The 27345-nt window shown below is 45.8% G+C and overlaps 1 long non-coding RNA gene across 1 annotated transcript; it reads left to right on the forward strand.

Moving 5' to 3' along the window:
* The first annotated feature begins 20955 nt into the window (after positions 1–20955).
* On the forward strand, positions 20956–23929 carry LOC135916703 (uncharacterized). Its single transcript, XR_011512543.1, has 3 exons — positions 20956–21066; positions 23311–23499; positions 23855–23929. It is a non-coding gene; the product is annotated as an uncharacterized lncRNA (long non-coding RNA).
* The last annotated feature ends 3416 nt before the right edge of the window (positions 23930–27345 follow it).

Below are 27345 nucleotides of genomic sequence, written 5' to 3' on the forward strand. Positions count from 1 at the left end.
ACGGAGAAGCGTTCTTAGTTCAATTAGCGCATGTCCTGTGTGGACGGAAGGAAGCAGACTTTATGACTGGGTTGCTAGTGTGTGAGGAGGGCAGCCGTATTCTGACTTCTCTGATAAGTATGCGTGGAACGAGTTATTAAAAGACGCCATATTTTAAGGGTTCTGCGGAAGGTGTAAGTCCCGCAAGTTTAATTGTTCTGTACTGAAGGCACTTGGCAGTGGGCATGGTGCTAGTGGATGAGAAGAAGACGACGAGGTGTGCTTGCTTCCCCGTTTCGAGATAGGACCGACCTGTTTTAAGCCTACCGCTGCAACCTAGAGCTAGTGCTGCTAAGCGAACACCACCCCCGTTGCATTTGGTGGAGCTGCTGGGTTTCTCTTCAACATCCTAGAACTCCGCAGTCGGATGCTACTACCAGCTGTTACAATGGATGAACCGGGACCGTCCCAGGCTGCTGCTCCCGTGCCCCCGGCGATCGTCTGCTCTGGTGTTATCCGTCAGCGCGATCCGACTATATTTAGCGGCACAGACGACCACGACGTGGAAGACTGGCTCGCCGAATATGACCGTGTAAGCGCCTATAATAAGTGGGACGACCGCGCCAAGCTCACCAATGTCATATTTTACTTGACTGACGTGGCCAACCTATGGTTCCGCAATCATGAAGCCGATTTTACCACCTGGTCGGCTTTCGCGGCGACTTTGGCTGAGGTCTTCGGCCGTCCCGCAGTTCGTCGGCTCCGTGCTGAGCAGCGCTTGCGTGGTCGAGCTCAACGCCAGGAAGAGACCTTCACCAGTTTTATTGAAGACGTGCTCTCGCTCTGCAAGCGCGTCAACTCATCCATGGATGAAGCAGACAAGATCAAGCATGTCATGAAAGGCATCGATGAGCATGCCTTTCAGATGCTCGTCGCGAAGAGTCCCCGCACTATTGCCGAGGTCATACAGCTTTGCCAGCAGTACGACGAGCTGCGCAAGCAACGTGCATCAACACGCGCTGCTCAGCAGGACACTGCGGATCTCTCCCCGTTGGCCTTCGGTCGCGACGCTGCCGACATCTCTGCCTTATTGCCGGAGATAAAGCAGTTCATCCGCCAGGAAGTCGCACGCCAACTCTCTCTGGCGAATAGCGCACCCGAGCCGTCGACAACCCTGGCTCCTGCGCTGCGTCACGTCATTCAGACGCAAGTTGCCGCGGCGCTGCCATCTGCCCCTCCTCCGCAGCCTGCAGCTGGACCGCCAACGTACGCTGACGTTGTCGCCCGGCCTTACGCTCCTCCGGCTCCTGATTCATACCGGGCCACCGGCACCTACCATGTACCGCCGCCTCCTTCGCGTCCGCTAGTCGGTCCTTACTCGGCTGCTGGAGCCCCTGTCGTCAACCCGTGGCGAACACCTGATAACCGGCCAATCTGTTATTCGTGCCATTTTCCGGGCCACGTAGCACGATTCTGCCGCCGTCGCAGCCCCCGTTTACCTGACAGTGGGGGTGCCTCAAGCTACAGGCCTGCTCGACTTCCGCGTCAGGACCACTCTAACCTTCCTCCGGACACCTCTTACAGTCGCCTCCCCTTCGATTCACGCCGGTCGCCTTCCCCACGTCGCCGATCCATTTCCCCGATGGTTCGCCGACCCAGCCCAGCCCGAGAGGAAAACTAGCAGTCGCAGTTCCAGAGGCAAGAACTGCGTTTCCGTCGAACATTTCAAGGCCTCATTCTGCGCCGGCGAACGAAATTGAACTGTCCATAGACGGCGTCACCGTACACGCACTTATCGACACCGGAGCCGCCGTTTCTATTATTAGTGAGAAGCTCTGCCGAAATTTGAACAAAGTGACCATTCCCCTTACTTCTCTTTCTCTGCGTACGGCAACCTCGCATCGCGTTCAGCCTTCAGCGTCGTGCACAGCCCGGGTTGTCATTCAAAGCGTTCTGCATGTTATCGAATTTGTTGTCCTGCCTCGTTCCTCGCACGACGTTATCCTTGGTTGGAATTTCCTATCTGTGAATCAAGCTCTTATCGACTGCGCTCGTTGCGAACTTACGTTATCAGTGCCGTGTTTTGACCCTGACGACTATTATTCTCCTAAAGTTGTTGCCGCCTCTGACATCGATATTGCACCTTTCTCCGCTGCTCTGGTTCCTGTGTTATGTAGCTCTGCTGCGAACTCATCTGTCCTGTTTACGCCGTCGACCACTTGCGCGCGCCGCCGGAACTTTCTGCTTCCGTTTGCTGTCGTCACTTTTTGCGAAGGTTCTGCTGCCCTTTACGTGTGCAATCCGTCCGCCTGCCCATCATCCCTACTCCGCGGCGAGTGCCTGGGTACAGCTGAAGCTTTTGATAGCATTCTCCCGGCCACCATGTTTGGTGATACGGCATCACTTCCGATTTGTGCCGTAACTCCTGCCGCCGCGACCGATGCCCCTGTAGACGTCTTCGCTCGTTCCGTCGACGCAGAACTCACACCTGCGCAGCACACCGAAATCATCAAGCTCCTCCAGCGTTTTCGTGCCTCATTTGACATTGGCCAACCATCCTTGGGCCGGGCGTCCGCAGTCGTTCACCGTATCGACACCGGCCAACAAACACCATTGCGCCAGCGTCCGTATCGTGTGTCGGCCGCTGAACGCCGTGTCATCGACGAGCACGTTGACGACATGCTGGAGCGTGGCATCATCCAGCCCTCTAACAGTCCCTGGGCATCTCCGGTTGTCCTTGTTAAAAAGAAAGACGGCTCCATTCGGTTCTGCGTTGACTATCGCCGCCTTAACCGAATAACGCGCAAAGATGTATATCCTCTGCCACGCATCGACGATGCCTTGGACAGTCTGCAGGGAGCGGAATTCTTTTCCTCGCTGGATCTACGCTCCGGGTATTGGCAAGTGCCCATGGCAGAGGCCGATCGCCAAAAGACAGCCTTTGTAACTCCTGATGGGCTATATGAATTCACCGTCATGCCGTTCGGCCTCTGCAACGCGCCTGCCACTTTCGAGCGAATGATGGATAGCATTCTTCGAGGGCTGAAGTGGAAAACGTGCCTCTGTTATTTGGATGACATTGTGGTTTTTTCCACCGACTTTGCGACACACCTCAGCCGCCTCGAGCAAGTCCTTACGTGCCTCTCCACTGCAGGACTGCAACTAAATTTGAAGAAATGCCACTTCGGCGCTCGCACGCTTACTATACTCGGTCATGTAGTTTCCAAAGACGGTATCCTCCCGGACCCCACGAAACTTAGCGCCGTAACCGAATTCCCCAAACCAACCACCATGAAAGAGCTTCGCAGTTTCATCGGCTTGTGCTCATATTTCCGGCGCTTCATCCGTAACTTTGCCTCTATCATCGCCCCCTTGACGCAGCTTCTCACCGGCAGTTCTGACCTATCAGCCTGGTCCCCGGCATGCGACGACGCATTCCAAGAACTGCGACGCGTTCTCACCTCTCCTCCAGTACTGCGACACTTCGATCCATCTGCACCAACTGAGATCCATACGGACGCTAGCGGTGTCGGGCTCGGCGCTGTTCTTGCACAACGCAAGGATGGCTTCGAAGAGTACGTCGTCGCGTATGCTAGCCGCACCCTTACCAAAGCCGAGGCGAACTACTCGGTTACTGAAAAGGAATGTCTGGCCATCGTTTGGGCAATCGGAAAATTTCGTCCAATTATGTGTACGGGCGTCCATTTGACATCGTGACCGACCATCATGCCCTATGCTAGTTATCTTCCTTAAAAGATCCAACTGGTCGGCTCGCCCGCTGGGCATTGCGCCTACAAGAGTACGACATCCGCGTTGTTTATCGCTCCGGCCGAAAACATTCAGACGCAGACGCTCTATCCCGGTCACCCCTGCCCTCCGGTCCTGTCCACTCGTCTATTTCCACACATGGAGCCTTCGCCCTCAACATTACCGACATGCCATCAGAGCAGCGCAAGGACCCATGGATCTCTTCGCTTCTTGACTTCCTGTCTAGCCAGTCGCCAGCGCCAATTTCTCGGACGCTCCGTCGTCAAGCAGCGCACTTCATCATTCGAGATAACCTGCTGTACCGCCGCAACTACAATTCGAGCGGTCGCAAGTGGTTGCTTGTGATACCCCGACACCTGCGCCCTGACATCTGCGCCACGTTCCACGACGATCCCCAATGCGGCCACGCTGGTGTCTTAAAGACATACTCTCGCATCCAGCTTCGGTACTACTGGCGCGGTATGTACCGCTTCGTTCGCCAGTACGTCCGGTCCTGCCTCATATGCCAACGACGCAAGACGCCACCTCAACATGCCACCGGCCCCTTGCAACCTTTACCATGCCCCGCGCGCGCGTTCGACCGCGTCGGCATTGACCTATACGGTCCGCTTCCCAACACTCCAAGCGGCAACCGCTGGGTTATTGTCGCTATCGACCACCTCACGCGGTACGCCGAAACTTCAGCCCTAGTATCTGCCACAGCACAAGACGTCGCCAGTTTTGTCCTTCGAAACCTGATTTTACGCCATGGAGCACCTAGAGAATTACTGAGCGACCGCGGTCGCGTTTTTCTCTCCGACGTCATTGCAGCATTGCTAAAGGAGTGTCGCATCATTCACCGCACCACCACGGCATATCATCCTCAAACTAATGGGATGACAGAGCGTTTCAACCGCACCCTTGGCGACATGTTGGCCATGTATGCTTCCTCTGACCACTCGAATTGGGATCGCATTCTGCCTTTCGTCACCTACGCTTACAATACCGCCAAGCAAAGCACCACTGGGTTCTCCCCTTTCTTTCTCCTTTACGGACACGAACCTTCATGCACTATGGACACGATTCTGCCTTACCGACCAGATGCTTCGGAGTGCACGACTGTTTCAAGAGCGGCTGCTTACGCCGAAGAATGTCGCCAGCTCGCTCGTTCGTTGACATCCCAGGACCAGTGGCGCCAAAAGCACCGCCATGATTCATCTACTGCGGCTACGTGCTTTGCTCCTGGCTCGCTGGTATGGTTGTGGGTGCCCTCTACTCCTCCAGGCCTTTCCTCTAAGCTGCTCTCCAAGTACCACGGTCCTTATAGGGTACTGAAAAAAACATCCGCGGTCAACTACCTCATCGAGCCAACGGAAGCGCCTTCCGACCAGCGTCGTCGCGGCCAGGAAATTGTGCACGTCTCCCGGCTCAAGCAGTGCCATGACCCTCCTGTGTTTTCCTGCCCTTAGGTCGCCAGGATGGCTACTCTTTCTGTGGGGAGTGATTGTACTGAAGGCACTTGGCAGTGGGCATGGTGCTAGTGGATGAGAAGAAGACGACGATCGAGGTGTGCTTGCTTCCCCGTTTCGAGATAGGACCGACCTGTTTTAAGCCTACCGCTGCAACCTAGAGCTAGTGCTGCTAAGCGAACACCACCCCCGTTGCAGTTCGTTTATGTCACGTGTCCTGTAGGACTTTCAGGGAAGAAACGTGAGTAAGCGTAAATGAAAAGTTTGCCTACAACGCAAGTACGCGTTTTGTTTAGTGACCACAAGGCTAGTGCGCTTGTGATTACGTACTTGTGAGGTTGACCAGATTGTTCAGTGGCACCAATACGTGCGATAAGTACGCCACTGCGATAGATTGGAAACATGCTGTTCGTGTAGTTAGGCCACTTAAGTTATGTTCGGCTGTTTTCATTTGTTGTTTGCATCGTCAGCGACCCTTTTGTTTTGCAACAACAATAGTACTCTGGTCTTGTCGGCAATCGAGGAGAAATGGATAGCTGTTTGGAGGGGTGGTTGGAACTGTTTTGTCAAAATTGGGGAAATAAAAGATCAGGGTTGATTTTGACTCAGTAATAGCCTGGCGAGTCAGGGGTGAAGAGCCTGCGCTTACGCGTGGTGCAGCGCTGTGTTGTTTGGTTTGTTTGACGTATGTTCTCCAGGGCCCAGGATCCCGAGGGTTGTCAAACGAGGCTCGACCCCAGTACCCTGCAGCTTCTTTCAGCGTTCCTCATGGCCAGCGAATTGAGTTCACCGGCCATTCAGAACAACCGGAGCGAGGACGAGCTGTTAGATATGGAGCTGTTTCCTGCGATTACTTCGAGTTCCCCAAACCACTTCGAGTCGCAGCACAGCTAATTGAGGAATGCCGAAGCAGGAAAGCACATTCCAGAGGAGCGGCCGAGCAAACAAGTTTAAGGCAACAAGTTCACGTGCCAACAAGTTCGTGCGCCGCCGGGATTAGCAGGTGGGCCTCGGAGAATGGAGCATGAGCAGCCCTCCCCTTCTCCTCGTTAGAAGTGCATTGCCAGTCTGCGAGGCAAGACCGCAGAGAGCCGCCAGGTGCGACACCGCGACACGGGCGCCTACCATTGGCTGAAAGTGGCGTCATCGGAGCGGACTCTCCCATTGGTCAAACATGACGTGACTTACAGTGCTCGAAGGGTTTATAAGAAGCCTTCCAGAGAGACCTGAGCATTCTGGGACAGTCCCTGATTCCCTGATTCACCTTCCTCGAACTTCTTGCCGCGGGCCGCAGCGTCCGAGTTGCTGCCGGCCCGTAATGACAGTACGAATGTTACCTGACGTCTCACCTCTCTGTATATAATGTAGAATAAATCCTCCCAAGTTTGGGTTTTCATCCTGAAGTCCGTCCTTCAACCCCTACAGCATATAGACTGAGAAGCTTTACCTCTTCACCATCTGCTAGTGAAGCACTGTTTGTTCACTGTGATCACCCACTCAAGGCAGTCACGTGGTTAAGTAGGGCCCTTCGCTACATGTAAGGACACCGACCCGAAACTGTGCATAAGTCCTGTAAAATATTGTCATTTTTTGGTTACTGCAGCTGTTTATCAGCAGCTGCATCACTACTGCCAACATGCAGACTATGCAATTCCCCAAGCACTTAATCAACAAGAGTACAATAATGAAGAGTGGCAAATTGGGCTAGCTGGTTCATTAGGAAAACAAGAAGCTAACGCAAGAAAAAATAAACACTCTAGAATTTTGATGGCTCTGGCTTGGTTAATATATTCAAACATCAAAAAGCTGATTATTACAGAATGCCATGAAGTGTGGTGCACTGTTACCAACTGTTTTTTTAAAGCTATAACCTGTTATTACCAGACATTCATGTACCATGGCTGAAGACATACTGTTCATCATTGCCATGTCTTGAGCATGGGAATGAGTCTCTTTCATAAAGGTTTCGTATTGTCCATTCAAAAATATTGTCTATTTCTATAAACACATAAAGGCGCATAACTTCGCTGGGTGTTACGTAAACTAGTGGCTCCTCTCTTCTGACGCAGACTGAAAGGTGCTTTGCATGGAGAATTTCAACAGGAAATAGTTTCTTGAATTTCAGAATTATACAAGAATTCGCTCCAGTAAGAATTCTACAAATGAGAGAAAACGCACCTGAGAAGCTGACAAATGCACTGTTTTTAGTCTTTATAGTTCAAGTGTACTGGAGAGAGTGGAATGTTTGTTGGTTGATGACCGTTCACTAATATTCAGTGACACTTGTTGAGTCACAGCCACGGTTGTGGACTACAGCCTGTTTTTCACTTTCATCCAAGTTCAGGCACAGCTTTCCAGTGCCTAACAAAACTGTCTGCTGACCAGCTCTCCTCTCCTGTACACCAAAAAAACTCACTGCTTCTGGTGAAAGATTTACACTAGCTTTAGCTGCCTGTAACTTTCGAGCAAGTACATAACATTCCAATATTTGTAAAGGAACATCATTAGCTCCGCTGACCAATTTCACAAGAAGTTCATTTCCGCCTTCAAATACAAATGAAGAATGCGACCAATGAGGTCCTAGTTTAGCCGCACATTTAGGAAGATGGAGGATTTGGTGTACATTGTATGTCATTGCACCCAATCCCAACAAAGACTGTGCTCTCACAACAAACTCCAAAAGAAGATCAGATGATCTCATTATGGTCATCTGAAGTGACGGTGTCTAGTAGAAGTATATAGACACCCTCCACAAGCAAACTGGAATGTCTGACATACTTATCTGGCAAAAAGCCATGAAGGCATGGTAATGAATAATGAAGAACCCACCACTTCCATTCACTAGCTTTCCAGATTGTGAAGTCTAATAATCTTTGTGGTGTACGTGTGAACCAATTCGGTGGCTTGATTGCAAAAAACCTCCAGTATAAAGAGGCTAAACTTTGTTGTGAACCAATCTAAACATCTTTTCTCTTTTAAATGTGATCACATTTTTATTTTTTAAGCTGTTGTATGGTGTATATTTGTTCCAACAATCTTTCCTTTCTGAATCCTGGGCGTCATACTTGGTTTATATGTATTGTCTTTTCTGATAATATAAATGCATTATTTCTGACTCATTTTTTGGGCAAATGAGGAAGCTTGCTTCTCCTTGAAGCACATTACACCTATACAACACACATAGATACTCATAGACTATAGATCTGGCAAACTAATATGAATACACTATTACACTAATAGAAAGAATACACTAGTAGACTTGTACAAGCAGAATAGCACAGATACGTCCAGAATAGAACTAAGAGTAATTTTATCAGCGTATCAGTTGTATCGTTAATGCAATAGAAAAAAACTGATATAATTTTTATAAGGTTGCCCTATCAGATTTTTCGCTAGTTATCTTTCAGTGTAAATGCATATCAACTTTTTGACTAATGCTAATAACTAAACACATGGTTTTTTTGCTGCAAGTTTTCTTGGACTCCTGCTTCCCTTAAACTTATACTGTATGATATGCTTGCAAGATAAAAACTGGAGTATGCTTCTCAATCCGGGATACACCGACAAAAAAAAAACAACTCTCATATTTAGTTGAAGCCATACAAAACCAACCTGTACATTTTATTGTAGCTGCTTATTCCCGTACCGCAAGCATATCAACAATTAAAACTTGCCTTGATTGGCCAGGCTTGTCAACAAAAAAACTTACCCATTTATTTCACAAATTCTCAGTTGAAACATATGTTATTACCTCCTTGTATCTCATTGAGAATGAACTGCAACATCAAGGTACAGGTGCCAACTTGCCAAACCAATCTTTACTATTCCTGTAAAAGGCAGCCTCAGAACAAACACACACACATAATATATCAATGAGCTACAAGGAGGGAGGTAATTTTTTTTTATTTCATCATCATTCATCATTAGTACAGAAGGAGGTCGCGGAGTTACAAGAACTGTCAGGGGGACCTCCTATTAGTAATTTAACATTGCATGAATTAATACATTGTGGCAAGATAGCAGCGACACACATCAGAAAACACGAAGTTAATAAAAAATAAACAAATACAAAAAGTTGCTTACAATAATTGAAGTTCAAAACACAAGCAAATGAAACCGATACAGCGTATGAATAAATAAATATGTAGTAATGGACACGTTATGGAAACATAGGAATGACATATGTCAAAGAACACGGGGTTAATGTAACAGATAATTAGATAAATATATGCTTACAATACGCAAAGTACTAATGTTATATAGACTATGCGACAAAAAATTTGAAATGCCTAAGAAAGGATAAAAAACAAGACAAAGGAAGATATGGAATAACCAATAAATAAAGGCTGACGATACATTAGGTAAGTACAGAATCATTGAAAACTGGGAAATAGATTTGTACACAATATATACTTATAGTAATGAATCAGTAGCCAGTGGTGTCGTTAGTAAATATTTCTTCGTCTCTCTCCTGAATGTTAATGTTGTGCGGCAGGCTTTAATATGGGGTGGTAGTTTGTTCCAGTATTTAATGGCCGTAAAAAGGGAAGTAAACATTCCATAATTAGTGTTTATTCGAAGGAGTAAAAAATTGTTGTTAGAGGAAAATCTCGTATTGTTAGTGTTGGTATGAGTGGAGTTATTAAATGCATCTAAATATATTTCATGATTTAGTGTGCGGTATATATATAGCTTTCATTGATTACGAGAAAGCATTTGATTCTGTCGAAACCTCAGCAGTCATGGAGGCATTACGGAATCAGGGTGTAGACGAGCCATATGTAAAAATACTGAAAGATATCTATAGCGGCTCCACAGCCACCGTAGTCCTCCATAAGGAAAGCAACAAAATCTCAATAAAGAAAGGCGTCAGGCAGGGAGCTACAATCTCTCCAATGCTATTCACAGCGTGTTTACAGGAGGTATTCAGAGACCTGGATCGGGAAGAAATGGCGATAAAAGTTAGTGGAGAATACCTTAGTAACTTGCGATTCGCTGATGATATTGCCTTGCTTAGCAACTCAGGGGACCAACTGCAATGCATGCTCACTGACCTGGAGAGGCAAAGCAGAAGAGTGGGTCTAAAAATAATCTACAGAAAACTAAAGTAATGTTTAACAGTCTCGGAAGAGAACAGCGATTTACAATAGGCAGTGAGGCACTGGAAGTCGTAAGGGAATACATCTACTTAGGGCAAGTAGTCACTGCGGATCCGGATCATGAGACTGAAATAATCAGAAGAATAAGAATGGGCTGGGGTGCGTTTGGCAGGCACTCTCAGATCATGAACAGCAGGTTACCATTATCCCTCAAGAGAAAAGTGTATATTAGCTGTGTCTTACCAATACTCACCTAAGGGGCAGAAACCCGCCGTGGTTGCTCAGTGGCTATGGTGTTGAGCTGCTGAGCACGAGGTCGCGGGATCGAATCCCGGCCACGGTGGCCGCATTTCGATGGAGGCGAAATGCGAAAACACCCGTGTGCTTAGATTTAGGTGCACGTTAAAAAACCCCAGGTGGTCAAAATTTCCGGAGTCCTCCACTACGGCGTGCCTCATAATCAGAAAGTGGTTTTGGCACGTAAAACCCCAAATATTATTATTATTACGGGGCAGAAACCTGGAGGCTTATGAAAAGGGTTCTACTCAAATTGAGGACGACGCAACGAGCTATGGAAAGAAGAATGATAGGTGTAACATTAAGGGATAAGAAAAGAGTAGATTGGGTGAGGGAACAAATGCGAGTTAATGACATCTTAGTTGAAATCAAGAAAAAGAAATGGGCATGGGCAGAACAAGTAATGAGGAGGGAAGATAACCGATGGTCATTAAGGGTTACGGACTGGATTCCAAGGGAAGGGAAGCGTAGCAGGGGGCGGCAGAAAGTTAGGTGGGCGGATGAGATTAAGAAGTTTGCAGGGACGGCATGGCCACAATTAGTACATGACCGGGGTTGTTGAAGAAATATGGGAGAGGCCTTTGCCCTGCAGTGGGCGTAACCGGGCTGATGATGATGATATTAGTAAAACCAATTTGAGCTGGAGCATGTAACGTAATGGTAGTATTTTTAAGGAACTGAAAATTGGTACTGCATGTGACATGTGACTAGAGAAATTAATGATCCTCAAGGCTTGATTTTGTAAATGTTGTAGATGTGTTATGTGCGAGCAATATGTGTTTCCCCAAACTGAGATGTAGTATTGCAAGTGACAGTGAATAAATGCGTAATAAAGGGGAGTTCTAACGTTTTGTGGAAAATACGAGCGTGTTAGGATTAGTACTCTTATTTCAAAGGCAATTTTTTTTGAGACCATGTGAGCATGCAAGTTAAATTTAAGTTGGGGGTCAAGTTTGACGCCAAGGAAGACAACTTCATGTGCAGGTGAGAGAACATGAGTTTGTAAGACGAGCGGTGGCGCGGGCGCGATGACGCGTTTATGTGTATGAAAAAGCATGAACTGAGTTTTCGAATGGTTGATGTGAAGTTTGTTACTTGTGCACCAGGCAGATAAGTTGCTTAGGTCAGAATTTAGTCGCTTTATTACAGTACTTATGCATTTGCTATTAGTAAATATAGTCGTGTCGTCAGCATATAGAATAGATGAAGTACTGGTTAAACAGTGAGGAAGATCATTAATGTACACCAGGAAAAGTAAAGGGCCTAAAAGTGAGCCTTGTGGGACACCGCTAGTGACTGCTTTAGTGCGTGAAAGTGAACCTCCGAAATTTACAACTTGAGTTCTGTTAGTCAAATAACTGCGGATGAGCGCAAGAGCTGGGCCACGAATGCCCAGAGCTTCTAACTTGTAAGAAAAGATGTTATGACAGATGGTGTCAAATGCTTTACTGAAGTCAATGAAAACTGAACCAACAATATGGGAGTTGTCAAGGGCATGTTTTATTTTGTCAGTGAATTATGTTATAGCTGTTTCAGTCGAATAACCTTTACGAAACCCGTGTTGTTCAGGCGAGAGAAGATTAAATCTGTGAAAGTAATTTGTTAAGCGGGTTACGAGTAGTTTCTCAATGACTTTGCTAAAAAAAATAGCATGCAGATAGGACGGTAGTTTGAAATTAATTCTTTGTTACCTTTTTTAAATATAGGAGTTATTTTACCGTGTTTAATTCATCGGGGAAAACGCCTGTTATGAACATGCAGTTAACAATGTGCGCGAGTACATCGGCGATATGAGATGATACTAATTTGATTTTAGAAGGCTGTAAATTATCAAGGCCGGGACCTGTAGTTCGTAAACTAGCGATTGAATCGGATACTTCTTTGGGTGATGTAGGGAACAAGCAAAATTAATAAGGGGTTTGCCTGTGTACTGGCTGTGGTATACTGTCTAGTGAGTGATCATGTGTAGGACAGAAAAAAGTATTGAATTCATTTGCGATGTCAGTGGCTTCCGTAACTACCCTTGTTCCTGTATTAAGTTGGTTCAGTGCCTGGTTTGGTGAAGACAGATGAAGAAAGGACCTAATGGTATCCCAGGTTTTGCGGGTGTTATTTGTGTGTTTAACAATAATTTTCTCAAAGTAGGAACGCTTGGCTTCTTTCAGGAGTCTGGTAAGTGTGTTAGAATAAGTTATGTACCGCGACTTTAAAGTTACATTAAAAGGTTGGCGTTTTAATTTTTTATGGAGGTTATCACGTTTTTCAATACTTTTTAAGAGGGATCCTGTTATCCATGGGTTTCTAGGGGCGGAGAACCAGTCAGTATTTTGTGTTAGACTAGTACACTCCGAGTACACGCTTTTAATTTTGTTGTTAAATTGTTCGAATGCCAGGATTGGGTCTGTTATAGAAATAATCGGGTTCCAGTCGATTTCAGCAATTTGACTAATGAACTTATAGTGGTGTGAAAGTTTGCCGTTTCTATGTTTCGTTGGTACGGTGTGTTAATAGACTTTAATAGAACGAATATGGGATAGTGGTCTGTTATGGGAACAGTGACTACGCCAGCACATTGCTCTAGGTGCAAGATTGATAATACATGATCTATTAAAGAGTGAGATCCGGACGGAGGACTTCTTGTGGGTACGGTTATTAATGAATCTAGGCCATATCCCGCATAGCAGTTGGTATAATTAGAGCAATGACTATCATTGGGGTTAGTAATATCTATGTTTATGTCACCGAGGATGACAACATTTTTGTTTTCGTTTGCAATGATGTTCAATATAGCATCTAGTTGAGAACAAAAGTTTGCAGAGCAAGATGATGGGGAACGGTATACTGATCCAATTATTGTGTTTCTACTGTTAGCTGAAAGAAAAGTTTTATCGAATTCCAAAAATACAGATTCAACGTTAGGGCAAGAGAAAGATCATGGCGACGGTGATATATAGATGGTTATCTTGGACAAGAATTGCTGAACCACCATACCGAACATCCTTACGGACACATACTTCCATTGTGTATCCGGGTATACCAAATAGCTTGCTATCAGCGTTTGTCAACCATACTTCTGAGAGGCAAATGATAGTGAAAGGGTTATTTAGATTAGAAAAGAAATCTACCATGTTATCATAGTTCTTTGAGAGGCTACGTATGTTGAAGTGTATCAGGGATTTATGGGTGAGCCTGCTGTTATTTAGTGAACGTTTTAGTTCTTCTGAAGAAAAATACATTGTATTGAATATTTATTTGACTAGATGTAAAAACGGAAGGCTTGGACAGCTACGAGGCGATTAGCGAAAGGTCGCGCGTGCTAGAAATAACGTACACGCAGCCTCCTTCTGTCTTTCGTGCTTTGATGCGGCAGTTGTCTGTCCATATAGAAATTTCCAGTTGTGCTGCTTTTTTAGTTCGAGGGCTTGAGCAAACAGACGTTTGTTGTCTTGTGTTAAGTGGTCGTTAATAAAGGCCTTCGCCTCTGCAGATGGAGGGAAGCCGAGAGTAGTAGTGTGTTATTGTGTCGGCAGCGGCAGGCAAGCGGGGGGCCCCGACCAGCGAACGCGCGGCTAGCGCCGGCGCAGTGAAGGAGACTCGGAGCGAACTGCTCCCGATGAAAACCGGAACGAAGACTCGGCCGAGCCACGGCCGTTTATTCTTAAAAAGACTTCACACGCCAGATGACACCTCCAGATTGGTCCAATGTTCGTCACATGACAGAAGGGGGGTGCGCCATCTAGCTAAACAACTACAAAACATACATGTGCGATGACACATAGATCTGACAGGGGGCGACACCATACTACATCATCCCCCCCTGGAAACAAAGTAAACATAGTGAAACGCGCACACAAGACGCGCACTTAAATCCAAAGGCGATTTCAGTTCATTCCCCCCCCACGTTCACACACGCGCACCAGTTGCACACAAAGCACGCACTTAAGTCCACAACAAATTCAATCCGTCCCCGCCCAAGTTCACATACACGCGCACCAGTCTTGGGCACCAAAACACAGGCAGTCACTCAACCAAAGTCTGACAAGGAACACGGCACAAAACTCACTGCACCGCAACAAGGAGCACTTTATACCTGTGTTAATGAAACATGTGGACTGTCTCCTAAATGTCGCAGCGAGGCCCTTAGCCGTGGCATTTCGAAGACGGCAATGCGCTCTACACTACAGAAACAAAATCATCGAGCCACGGAGGCCGTTTTCTGTCACGATGAGGACGCGTGCGTACCTCAGAAGAACTTTGGGGGTTGCGGCGCGTATCGGTCGACTTTAAAGACCCAGTCGTCCCACTACTATTTCCCTCCCCCTGGTTGGAAAATTGAATGTGGTTGTCGCTCAAAGCTGGAGAGGGTTGCCCAGGAAGCTCCTCTCGAAGTCCCAACAAGTCCTGGGATGCTACCGATTGCCCCACGGAATCCGAGACGACTGCTGACTGCGTAGACTCGGAAGCGATACAGTCAGACAAGCTACTTAACTGATGCTTATGAGAAGACGATGTCACTACAGACGAGTCATCGGAATGACTATCGAGGTTTGAATACGAGTACAAAAAAACTTTGTCACTTGTACACAATGTACTATCTGCTGAATTCTTTATCACTAGAGTTAACTTAGACACATGCCACGTCTTCCCATCACTGAGTACAAAAGTAGATGGTCCTATCTGGGCCTTGACTTTACGAGGTTTACTGTACTTCAAAATTCCTTTCCTGTTAAATCTAATTCTGACGGTGTCTCCCACCTTGACACGAGTTGCCTGAGCACCTCTACGTTTGCCTCCTGCACTGTCTCCTGCACGCTACCCGGCATGGCTTTTACGGCAAACCTTCCCGTTTTTCTTGAAGTGCCCGGCCCACCGTTAATTCCCTGGTATCGCTGGAAAAAAAATTTTCAGGCCCACCTCGAAGCGGCCGGCGGTGGCGACTGGACGGACGCGCGACGAGCGTCCGCGCTCGTCAGCGCTCTCGGGCGTGAGGGACAACGAAAGTACTTTGCAGCCGAGGAGAAGGAAGCAGCAAGGCAGTTAACCAGCGCAGCGTCAGCTTCAAGCGAAGCAGCAAGGCAGTCGACCGGCGCAGCGTCAACGTCAAGTGATGCGGTCCCGCCAGCGTCAGAGTTTCCGAGACTCTTGCAGCGGCTTGACCGGCTGTTCGCCGCGTCAACAATTGTCCTGGCGGAAAGACACGAATTCGCCAGTCGAAAGCAGTTCGAGGGAGAAGGATTCCTGGAATTCGTGACCGCATTGAAGGAGAAGGCGGTACAGTGCAACTTCGGCACAAGCTATGACGAGCGCGCCCGAGACCAAATCATACATGGGGTAGCGAACGTCAGCGTTCGCGAAAAGTTGCTGGCTCATGGCGAAACCCTGTCCCTGGACAAGGCGGAAGAAATTGGACGCTCGTTAGAAGCCTTGCATCGAGCGAACCGCGCGTTCGGCTCCGAAAATGTACGAAGAATCGAGGCATCGCAACTTGGCGTTCCGTCGACGAGCCAAGATGGCCGACTTCTTCCGGGGAGCCGCCAAGATGGCCGACGTAGTCCGGGAGGCCATGAAGATGGCCGACTTCTTCCGAGAAGCCGCCATGATGTCCGACTTCTTCCGAGAAGCCGCCAAGATGTCCGACTTCTTCCGAGAAGCCGCCAAGACGATGGAATTCTTCCGAGAAGCCGCCAAGACGATGGACTTCTTCCGAGAGGCAGCCAAGACGACGGACTTCTTCCGAGAGGCCGCCAAGACGACGGACTTCTTCCGAGAGGCCGCCAAGAGGGCCGACATTCAGCACATGGCTCCTCCGGGAACCGTGGTGCATGCGATCGGTGTGGCAGCACGAAACATATTGCCACATACAGGAATTATCCCGCAAGGAACCGGCGGTGCAACGCCTGCCACACGTTGGGCCATTTTGCATCCGTATGCCGAAAAACCCGTATTGTTCAACACGTCTCTTCCGCAGAGACGCTGTCTTCAACTTCCGCAGGGCAGCCGTCCGCGTCTGTCTTGACGGTAAGCGCTTTTGAAAAAAAAGATTTGGAAGTTCCGGTTGTAGTTAACGGCGTCTCCATGCGACTGCCGGTGGATACGGGAGCGTCTGTCTCATTGATGACGGCCGAAGATTTTGGAAAGCACTTTGGTCGACAGCCCAGACTGTCACAAACAACAGTGGACTTGAAAAATTCTTCCAAGCAACGCATCGACATTCAAGGCCTGTTTCAAGCCACTGTCCAGTTTTTCCAAAGGTCATGCTCCGTCACGTTCCACGTAACGACTACAGGAACATCACTGCTGGGTTTAGACGCCATCCAACGCTTTGGCATACAGATCGACGGTCGTCGCTGACTTGTCGTCTACCATCACTTCCTTTACGAAATCCTGCCTGGTCCTTTGCTTGACAGAAGTCTAAGGTGTTCCTGATTCTATTTGCGATTACCTTAGTGAATAGTTTGTAGGCAACGGACAGTAAGCTGATCGGTCTATAATTTTTCAAGTCTTTGGCGTCCCCTTTCTTATGGATTAGGATTATGTTAGCGTTCTTCCAAGATTCCGGTACGCTCGAGGTCATGAGGCATTGCGTATACAGGGTGGCCAGTTTCTCTAGAACAATCTGCCTACCATCCTTCAACAATAGATCTACAATACAACTCTACAATAGATCATATTCACACTATCAATCAGGTGATAGAGAAATGTACGGAACATAACCAACCCATATATATCGCTTTCATTGATTACGAGAAAGCGTTTGATTCTGTCGAAACCTCAGCAGTCATGCAGGCATTACGGAATCAGGGTGTAGACGAGCTGTATGTAAAAATACTGAAAGATATCTATAGCGGCACCACAGCCACCGTAGTCCTCCATAAAGCAAGCAACAAAATCCCAATAAAGAAAGGCGTCAGGCAGGGAGATACGATATCTCAAATGCTATTCACAGCGTGTTTACAGGAGGTATTCAGAGACCTGGATTGCGAGGAATTGGGGATAAAAGTTAATGGAGAATACCTTAGTAACTTGCGATTCGCTGATGATATTGCCTTGCTTAGTAACTCAGGGGACTAATTGCAATGCATGCTCACTGACCTGGAGAGATAAGCAGAAGAGTGGGTCTAAAAATTAATCTGCAGAAAACTAAAGTAATGCTTAACAGTCTCGGAAGAGAACAGCAATTTACAATAGGCAGCGAGGCACTGGAAGTCGTAAGGGAATACATCTACTTAGGGCAGGTAGTGACGGCGGATCCGGATCATGAGACGGAAATAATCAGAAGAATAAGAATGGGCTGGGGTGCATTTGGCAGGCATTCTCAGATCATGAACAGCAGGTTGCCATTATCCCTCAAGAGAAAAGTATATAATAGCTGTGTCTTACCAGTACTCACCTACGGGGCAGAAACCTGGAGGCTTACGAAAAGGGTTCTACTCAAATTGAGGACGACGCAACGAGCTATGGAAAGTGATGATAGGTGTAACGTTAAGGGATAAGAAAAGAGCAGTTTGGGTGAGGGAACAAACGCGAGTTAATGACATCTTAGTTGAAATCAAGAAAAAGAAATGGGCATTGGCAGGACATTTAATGAGGAGGGAAGATAACCGATGGTCATTAAGGGTTACGGAATGGATTCCAAGGGAAGGGAAGCGTAGCAGAGGGCGGCAGAAAGTTAGGTGGGCGGATGAGATTAAGAAGTTTGCAGGCACGGCATGGCCACAATTAGTACATGACCGGGGTTGTTGGAGAAGTATCGGAGAGGCCTTTGCCCTGCAGTGGGCGTAACCAGGCTGCTGATGATGATGATGTAGCCAGCGTTGTTACGGATCCAGCAGCGGAGCACTCAAACCTTTGCTTGCGCGAGTCAGCTGGTGCGATAAAGCTTTCTTCTCCATAGCCACGTAATATGCACCCCGAGCATGACAAAGGGCGGCGCAAAGCCCGTGTACGATACATTGGCCGCATGCTTGCTAACATCCCGGAAACACACCCCAGACAACACAAAACATCCTCAGGATGTCCTGAAATGGTCAAAATGTCCTCATCCCGTAGCGGACGAACTGAGGACATCCCTAGCACGACCTGGTATCTTGTTCCAGAAAATGTACCTTATAGAACATCCTCAGGAAGTCCCGAAAAGAGCCTACATTTTTATCCCGAAAATGTGCGTGATAGGACGTCCTCTGGAAGTCCTGAAAAGAGCCTACATTTTTATCCCGAAAATGTGCGTGATAGGACGTCCTCTGGAAGTCCTGAAAAGAGCCTACATTATTAACCAGAAAATTATAAATGAATTATATATATATAGCATATTCATTGTCAATTAGTGATAGACAGAAGTTCACGTGACTGCGGCAACGAACGATATGTATGCTAACCATCGTATCTATGCCATGAAATGTGCATGCCGGCATAAATCTGTCTTGGAATTAAGAATAAGGCAATTGAATAAATCTTTAATTATAAAATATATATATATGTATATATATATATAAGCGTATATCTGATATAGATGGAGTCTGTAGCCTCTAGACGTGCGCCAGGCAGGTGCAGGTGGAACATCGATCCGCCCTTGCTGCTTAGCCGCTGTGTGGAAAATAGCGAACTGCACCTCTCTTGATGCTGTAGCCATTCTTCGGCTAAGCTTCCCCCGAAATCTGCCTATCTGTTCGTCTTTAACACATATCTACGTGCTCCGTAGGAATACATGGGGTAACGTAACGCGCCATACGTGGGCTGAACCCGGTGTTAGCGCAATACCAGGCCGACCAAGGCAGCGGAGGTGAGTGGCCGATTTCGGTGGTAGCGCAATACCTCGAAAACCCACAGTTTAGCTGCAGCAGGCTTAAACCTATGCAAATTTCCAAGGCAAGAATGCTGAAACTTATACTAAAGTGTAGGTAGCAAGCTTGATTGGACGTCCCAGAAAAAGTCTGATCCCACGCCCTCATAACCGCTAGCCACTGTTCCTCCACGAGGCTGCAAATAGTTCGTACTTCAAACCATAGAGTTTCTCACTACATTACCTAGAGGGAAATCTGGCGCTGCTGCGCTGTGGTATGCATGGGAATGCCGGTATATTGTGGATTCGGATTGGCATCATTCTCGTAAAGACAGGACACCTTGAAGACGCGCTTGGCAAGTACCGTTCTGTCTGTCACAATGATTCATTTGCTACTAAAACAGCACATGAAAAGCTGCTTTAGCTTTATTATTACGCGAAAACATGTTTTGTTTAACTATGAGGACTTGTTATTGTGTGTACCACTACATGTTACGTAAAAAGTATCAGCGGGCCGCTAAAGTTGGAGGACAGACGACAAGGTTCGCGCTCGCTTTGCAACAGTTCGTCGTCTGTTCTTGCTTTTTTTCGCTTGGTCATGCATCGTGGGTGAGTAAAGATCTAATATGCGTGAATGGAAACATTTTATCAAGATTTTACTTTGAGAACGCGTTATTTGCGTAGCCATATCCACGTTTTAGACGAAGCCTCTTACAACACCAGCCAACACGAGCCTCGCAGACACATATACCGTCATTCCCATGACGGCACGGTGCCCCCTTAAGAAACTCCCATAGACGGTGGCGCCAGATTACCCTCTAGGTGTTATAGTGAGAAACTCTATGCTTCAAACTTTCCCTGTTACCTAAATGAGATGGTAATCAAAAAAACTAAATTATAAGCGCATAATTTTGGACGTTTTCACTCGTCTGCTATAGTGGAATGGTGAAAACCAAATTTTTTATTGAGCTGAAATAAAACGCATGCTTCGCAGCAACTATGTATTGTCAAGTTTAAGTCGGCAGTGAAATCTCGAGTAAAACGGGGTCAGCAGTAAAATGAACTGTACCGCAGACTTTTGAGGATTGAAATGCTCAGACTTCATATACTTTGTTCATGTCTGTTGCACACCTTATCGCTTCCTCCGATGAAAAGCCTCTTCAAGAACAGCAGACGCTCTGGAGGTATTAAGCACGACGCCATTTTGAAAAGGTCACATTGGCAGGCGGAGTAACGCAACCCCGCGCGAGCCGTACGTGTGTTGGTTGCCAACTGCTGTTTTTTTTTTAAGTTATATGTACCATACAATGATTACTTATTGTCCAATAATTTCTCAGGGGAGTTTCCCTTACGTTTTTTCGCTCCCAAACATCCTTTTTCTGATATTTTTCTAGGCTGTGCTTCAGTGGCTTGCTTGCACGAAGAACCGGTACACATGGCGCAGACTAGTGCAGGCTCTCAACAAAAAGGAATCTCGGAGGGTTCCGGCACTTGTGGTGCATAAAAACAAGGCCTTTGAGATTGGCTAATGCTGGCAACGTTGTGCATGCAACAAAGTCAAGTCACGTCCAAGCAGAAGGCCAGTCAGCCGTCAGCGTTTCGCGCGTTTTCTGTATTTACCGCAGCAGAGTTTGCTGCGACCTCCGTTGTGGTATTTTGTTCCTCGGAGGCATGCCCTCGGAATCGGAAAAAGGAGGTGAGTGCATTTTATTTGTTAGTGAAATAAAAACCTTAAGTGGAGTAGTTTGTTGCGGTATTCTAGAGACGACTACTTGTTCACGCTTAGCGCCAAGTACTGTACCGTTGTGCACCATGTCTGCGAGTTACCGATGGTTTCGCCGCTTGAGGAACCGAAGAGTAGATGAATTCTTTATGATCCTAAATCCATCGCAAACTGGAACTAATAGCGAGCAGAATAATGTGCACCCATCTGGCTCTGGAGAGAGCACTTGGCGCAATCAACTTGACGCTGCTAGTGGGAGCTCATTGTTCAGCGATGTTGCATCGGAATCCGACCAACGTGAGCGGCCCAGCATCGAGCACGAAGCCGTGTTCTGCAGCAGTAGTTCGGATTCTGAGTGCCTACAGGAGCAAATGAAGCAAACGAATGTGCATCAAAAAGAGCAACCTGAGGTAGACGATGTCGCGCCGTTAAGCGACCAATTACAAGCATGGGCCATTCAGTATGGCTGTTCCCACAGCTCAGTTACTGCCCTTTTGAGAATCTTGCGTGGTCATGAATGTTTTTCTTGTCTTCCACGATCAGCAAGAACGCTGCTAGAAACGCCCAGAAAGTCATCAAACATAGTCAACATAGCTGGAGGGCAATACTGCCACTTTGGTATCGTGCAACCTCTTCGTGAACTGCTAGAAATAGCAAAGGATGTACCATTGGAGCTTGCTCTCAATTTTCACGTTGATGGGCTCCCTCTGGCAAAGAGCTCAAGAAAACAATTTTGGACAATACTTTGTCATGTAAAGAAAATCGAATCTCATGACCCTTTTGTTGTGGGTGTCTTCTTTGGCGAAAAAAAACCAGACGATGCAAATGAGTTTCTCCATCAGTTTGTTGATGAAGTTAAGGAAATCATTAGCTCTGGCATCTGTTTTGGTGCACAGGTTATACCTATCAGAATAAATGCCATCATCTGCGATGCACCTGCACGAGCATTTATCCTGAGTGTAAGAAACCACACTGGGTACTACAGCTGTACAAAATGCACTGTGAAAGGCCTCTACAGTGAAGGGAGAGTGTGATTTCCGGCAAAAAGTGGGAATCTGCGCACTAACACCACATTTCGAGGCCAATTTCAAGAGCAACACCATGTTGGCAATACAGTTCTTGAGGAGTTGCCACTTGACTTGGTCAAAGACGTGCCACTGGATTATATGCATCTTGTGTGTCTAGGAGTCATGCGAAAACTGCTTCTGTTGTGGTTTCGAGGTCCCAAGCAGATTAGACAAGGGGCTTCTGCACAAAATTGCATTTCAGCCAAGCAAACAGAGCTTTCTCTTTTTGTACCATCTGACTTCAATCGACGTCCAAGAGGTCTACATGACATAGATCGCTGGAAAGCAACAGAATTCAGGTTTTTTTTGTTCTATAGTGGGCCACTGGTGTTGTTTTCTGTAGTGCCACAAGGGATGTATGAAAACTTTCTGTGTCTTCATGTAGCAATAACCATACTTGCATCACAAAGCGCAGTAGCTGCCGAGCTTGACTATGCTGACGAGCTTTTGAAGTTATTTGTTAGAGGCTTTGCAGAAATATATGGGCAGCACCGTGTATCCCATAATGTACATGGGCTATGCCACCTTGCAGATGATGCAAGACATTTGGGGCCACTGGACTCATGGAGTGCATTTCCATTTGAGAGCCACATGGGCACCATCAAGAAGCTTCTGAGAAAGCCGCAGCACCCACTGGAGCAACTGTCAAACAGAATTGCTGAAACAAAGAAGCTTCAGTGCAGAAAAAAAATGACTGTAAGCAGTTCCCCTCTGCTCACTGCACAACATCAAGATGGGCCTCTTGTGCCTCTTTGCCAAGGGCCACAGTTCAAAAAAGTGACGTTTCCGGAAGGAATTGTCTTAGACACTAGTAGGAGGAATAACTGCTGCAAGCTCCTTGATGGAAGTGTAGTTGTGGTGGAGAACTTTGCCCATAATGCACAAGGTATGCCATACATAATTGGAAGGAAGTTCTTGAAGAAAGATGACGTATATTTGACACCCTGTCCCTCATCAGCACTGGGAATATTGATTGTGTCCAAGCCTTCTTTGCTGCGGTGTTGGCCTCTGACATGGGTCTCGGAAAAATGCATGCGAGTTCCATTCAAAAAGAAGCTGGTTGTATTTCCTCTTGTGCATCTGAAGATGTAAATGATGAAGAAACTCCTGTATGTAGAATTGTACAATACGTATATTGTTTTTCTTTAAGGTGATCAATATGCAGTCGTCAAGTTTCCAGAGGAAGGCAACTCTGTGGCTCTTGTACATACCAAGTGGCTGCATGGCGATGTCTGCTTGTGGCCACAGGATTCCAAGAATGTTTCGTATTTAGCAAAATGTGGAGCCTCTCCATCCTCCAACTGGCAAGTCGTGCCATGTGTGCCCATAGACACATTCAGTAAGTTTTATATTTCTCTTCTAATTCTTTTGTAGCATGTCTCATAACATAGTAATCATGTTCATTTTGGCAATGTACTTGAAATCGCAATGTGTGCACACATCTCTGAACTAAAAAGTAACTTTAGAAAGATCTTCTTTGGTGGCACAACTGTAGATTTTACGTGCTTACTAGGTGACAATCACTTTTTCATTCAGAAATGAAAGCTCATATACGCACTGGCGCAACAATTTGTTTAAAATTGCATGGTAACTCTAGATCTCGTAACATTATTAGAAAACTTATCTAAAATTACATTCGAATAATTGGGGCAATGCTTGAATTTATGCTCATTATTATTTTTCACTTTCCGTAGGAACATATGATGCAGCGCGACAAAAGCTCAAGCAAGCTGAAGATGGGTCAGACTTGGGGAGTGAAGTGGACCTGGCACGGAGCAAAAGAAAAAAGCAACGAAGAGCCCTTAGCTCAAGTCCGGAAAGCGTGCAGCGACTACCACTTCCACCGCCCTCTATGATGAAAAGTATGTTTACTATTTGTTTTTCACACTAGCAAGCTTTGTTCACTATATTCCTCGTATTAATTTTTCTATGCCACATAATTTTTCCCATTAATATGCTAAGTAGGCCTGCACCTTCAAGGAAAACACATGTGGGTTTCCCTGGCAGGTGGGCAGTGACCTGCCATTTTGCAAATTCACCTCAACATTGTAAATTTTTATACAGCTCTGTAAAATGAAGCTCTCTGCTTTTACTAGACACTGGCGACATCTGAGTTTTGAAATCACATTGCATGTGGTTGGTACACTAAGGAATTGTAGCTTGTTTGTCGAATCCTTTCAATGTCGTTTTTTGAGACGTATTCACAAGCAGTCATCACATGCATCAATATCTAGGGCTAATGATCCCAATGTTTGCAGTAAGTCTGTGCCTTTTGATAATATAAGGAATGCATGTTAAGAATGCTGTCATTGCAAAAAATTGAATATTGAGAAGGAACTGCGCCAAGATGATGTCTGGCAATGGCACAATAATCTTTACAAATCTACTGGTAGCATGGCATGTTATAGAAAAACAGTCAGCATAGGATGGAGCATATAAATAATTGACAGGGCATGTTTCCACTATGGCTTGTACCTGAAGCTGTTGTTGCAAAAGTGGAACATAAAGCAGTTTCTAATGGCATTTTAACGGCCGTGCATTTTGATGTACAAAGTAAAATTGAGACAAGATTGACTGAGGATTGTCAACCAGTGTCTTATTTCTGGACACTGACTTTTTTTTGGTTTACAAGAGCCCTTTGCTTTGGCACTTCCAGTTTCCTTAGAACACTAAAACCTATCAGTCAGTGTTAGAGACAACCCGTCATGGTAGCTCAGTGGCTGTAGCATTGTGCTGCTCAGCACGAGGTCACAGGTTTCACCCTGGCTTCGGTGGCTTTCTGGTGCATCATAAGAGCACCATGTTGTCAACATTAACTTGGAATCCCTCGCTACGGTGTGCTCCAAAACCACGTCACACATGTGGCATGCAAAACCCCAGTTACATTTTTTTAGTCTTAGACACAAGCTCTTGTACTTTGTGTACTTTCTTGATGATGGTCGAATAAGTTATCTTTACTGATTTTCCTTATGATTTGCTTGCTACATTATTTGATGCTTGTCAGTCATTCACATGAGTCGGTGTGTTTCCTCTCCTTTTTTTAGGTGATCAAGGCGCAGTGCAATGTATGCACAAATCTAGCTAGACTTCAGAATCTGAGGGTGAGGCTGAGTCTGGAGGTGAACAAGATGCAATGCAAGAATCATCAGGCAACAAAAGATCGTTCACAGCTCACTCTTTGATGAAAAGTATGTAATCTAGCGTTGTCTGTTTTCTTTCTTACAGAACCTCTTGAAGTTGTAGCCAAAATGTGCAAAACGTTGTCTTGTAACAGAACTGGCTTCCTTTCACAAGCACTACTCAGCAGTAACACACCTTAAAGGCCTGCTGGTGAACATGATTATGTATTTTTCTTTTTTTGTCGTGCGAAGGAGCAAGCCAAATGGGAAATACACAGTGCAACAATGAGAAGTGGCATTCAAGTCAGTCTGTTGCACCTATTTCAAATGATGGTAAGCATTTAAGAATTCATATTAAGCCTGAGGTTTCATGTGTTAGAGGATTGAGTAATCTTCCAAGTTGTCTAGAGTCATGCATTCAGAGTGAACGGAGCAAATTGTAAGCAAGACAGTGATGCAAACCATGGTCTAGATGCTCTAGGAAGGCCCTGCACAACCTTTAAGGAAACTTGAGCTACATCAATAGATTATTTTTCTAGATGTTCATCATTGCTTTCCATGTGTAAATATATGAATTTGTTGCTTAGAAATTTTGTCCACTTTAGATGGACTATTAGGTTCAATAAACAGAACTGTGATATCATTTTTTATTTCTGAGTTACAAAAAACATCATAGTTTCATTTCTGAGAATTTGCGTTTTTTGCCAATTTTTATTTAACAAATTGACGACAAATAAAAATTCGCAACAGTCACTAGATCCTTTTTCTTTTCGATGTAACAAACCTCATCAAATTTGGTGCAGTGGTTTCTGAGAAAATCGATTTCTCCTTTCCCAGGTATTTAGATAGGAGCCTTCGAGCTAAGCTTCCTCTTAAGGGAGCCAGTTGCTCTTTGGGGCTCGGATTAATGTTACTATGGCCTAGAGCACCATTTGTGTACTCCGTTAACTTGTTGACTGCTGCTTATTGACTAGTGTATGAACGTGAACATATTTTGTTTGATGCGATAAAGTCGCAATGTAGACCAGATGCCCAAGCAGAAAGTTTGCTCCCTTTTGGTTTACTTTGGGCAGAGGAGCTGTGCAATAACCAGAAATGTTTTGGACTGCATTATGTGCAGTGCTTTTTGGTATTTCTAGCGAATGCCGACGGGTCTCAATAATTCGTCGGCTACTGTATGTCACCTTATATTATTGTTCATACTAGTTTTTTTTTCTTGGGTGCCCCAACTGCACCCTCACCTTATAATCGAATAAGTATGGTATATGCTTAGAACTACAGAAAGTTGAACTAATTAGTTTGGTAGGGGTTCGTTGTGACAGAAGGTAAGGCATAGACATGAACACACAAGAAGAGAACCAGAAAACTCAAACGGCACTTGTGTTGTCTGGTTCTCTTGTGTTTTGTATCTCCATGCCTTACCTTCTCTCACGAAGGTATATGCCTTTACTTCCTCCTCATTGAGAGTTAATTTCTGAAATCTCCCTTTTCATTGAAGAGTACACCTTGAATTGCCAAGTTAAGTTACTGGCATGTCTTTTCACTTGCTTCCCTTGTTTCTCTTGTAAACGTAAGTCAGAGACGGTGAATCTGTGATTCATTGTGTGTCTTTTCTAGAGCTGCTGGAGTGACAACGCAGGCCTCACTGAAGTGCAGCATGTTTCAACCACAGCACAGAGGACTTTTTTTCCACATTTTGCTGTTTTAATGATAATTTCGTCATTATAATACTCATTTTTACTTTTCCGTTCTTTAATATTTAAAGATTGTATTTTAATTCCTCATTTTCTAGTCATCTTTAGTCAGTTAGTTTATTACTCATTTTTGCATTGCTGTAGCAAGAAGACAATTTTTTCGCGCATTAAGAGTGATGCCTTATGTATTCATGTTTTTTATAATAAATTTTATATTTAAGCTTTTGCGAGCCTTTCTTTTTGCAAAAAGAAGTATGTTACGCATTGCATTGTGATGTGTACATGAGATATTTAAAGAGTAGGTCAACAGTAATATTTACACGAATGATTCCATGGTACAACACCACCATATAAACACATTCATGGATTCTT

Source organism: Dermacentor albipictus, chromosome 3 (genome assembly GCF_038994185.2).
Source record: "Dermacentor albipictus isolate Rhodes 1998 colony chromosome 3, USDA_Dalb.pri_finalv2, whole genome shotgun sequence".
Classification (NCBI taxonomy): Eukaryota; Metazoa; Arthropoda; class Arachnida; order Ixodida; family Ixodidae; genus Dermacentor; species Dermacentor albipictus.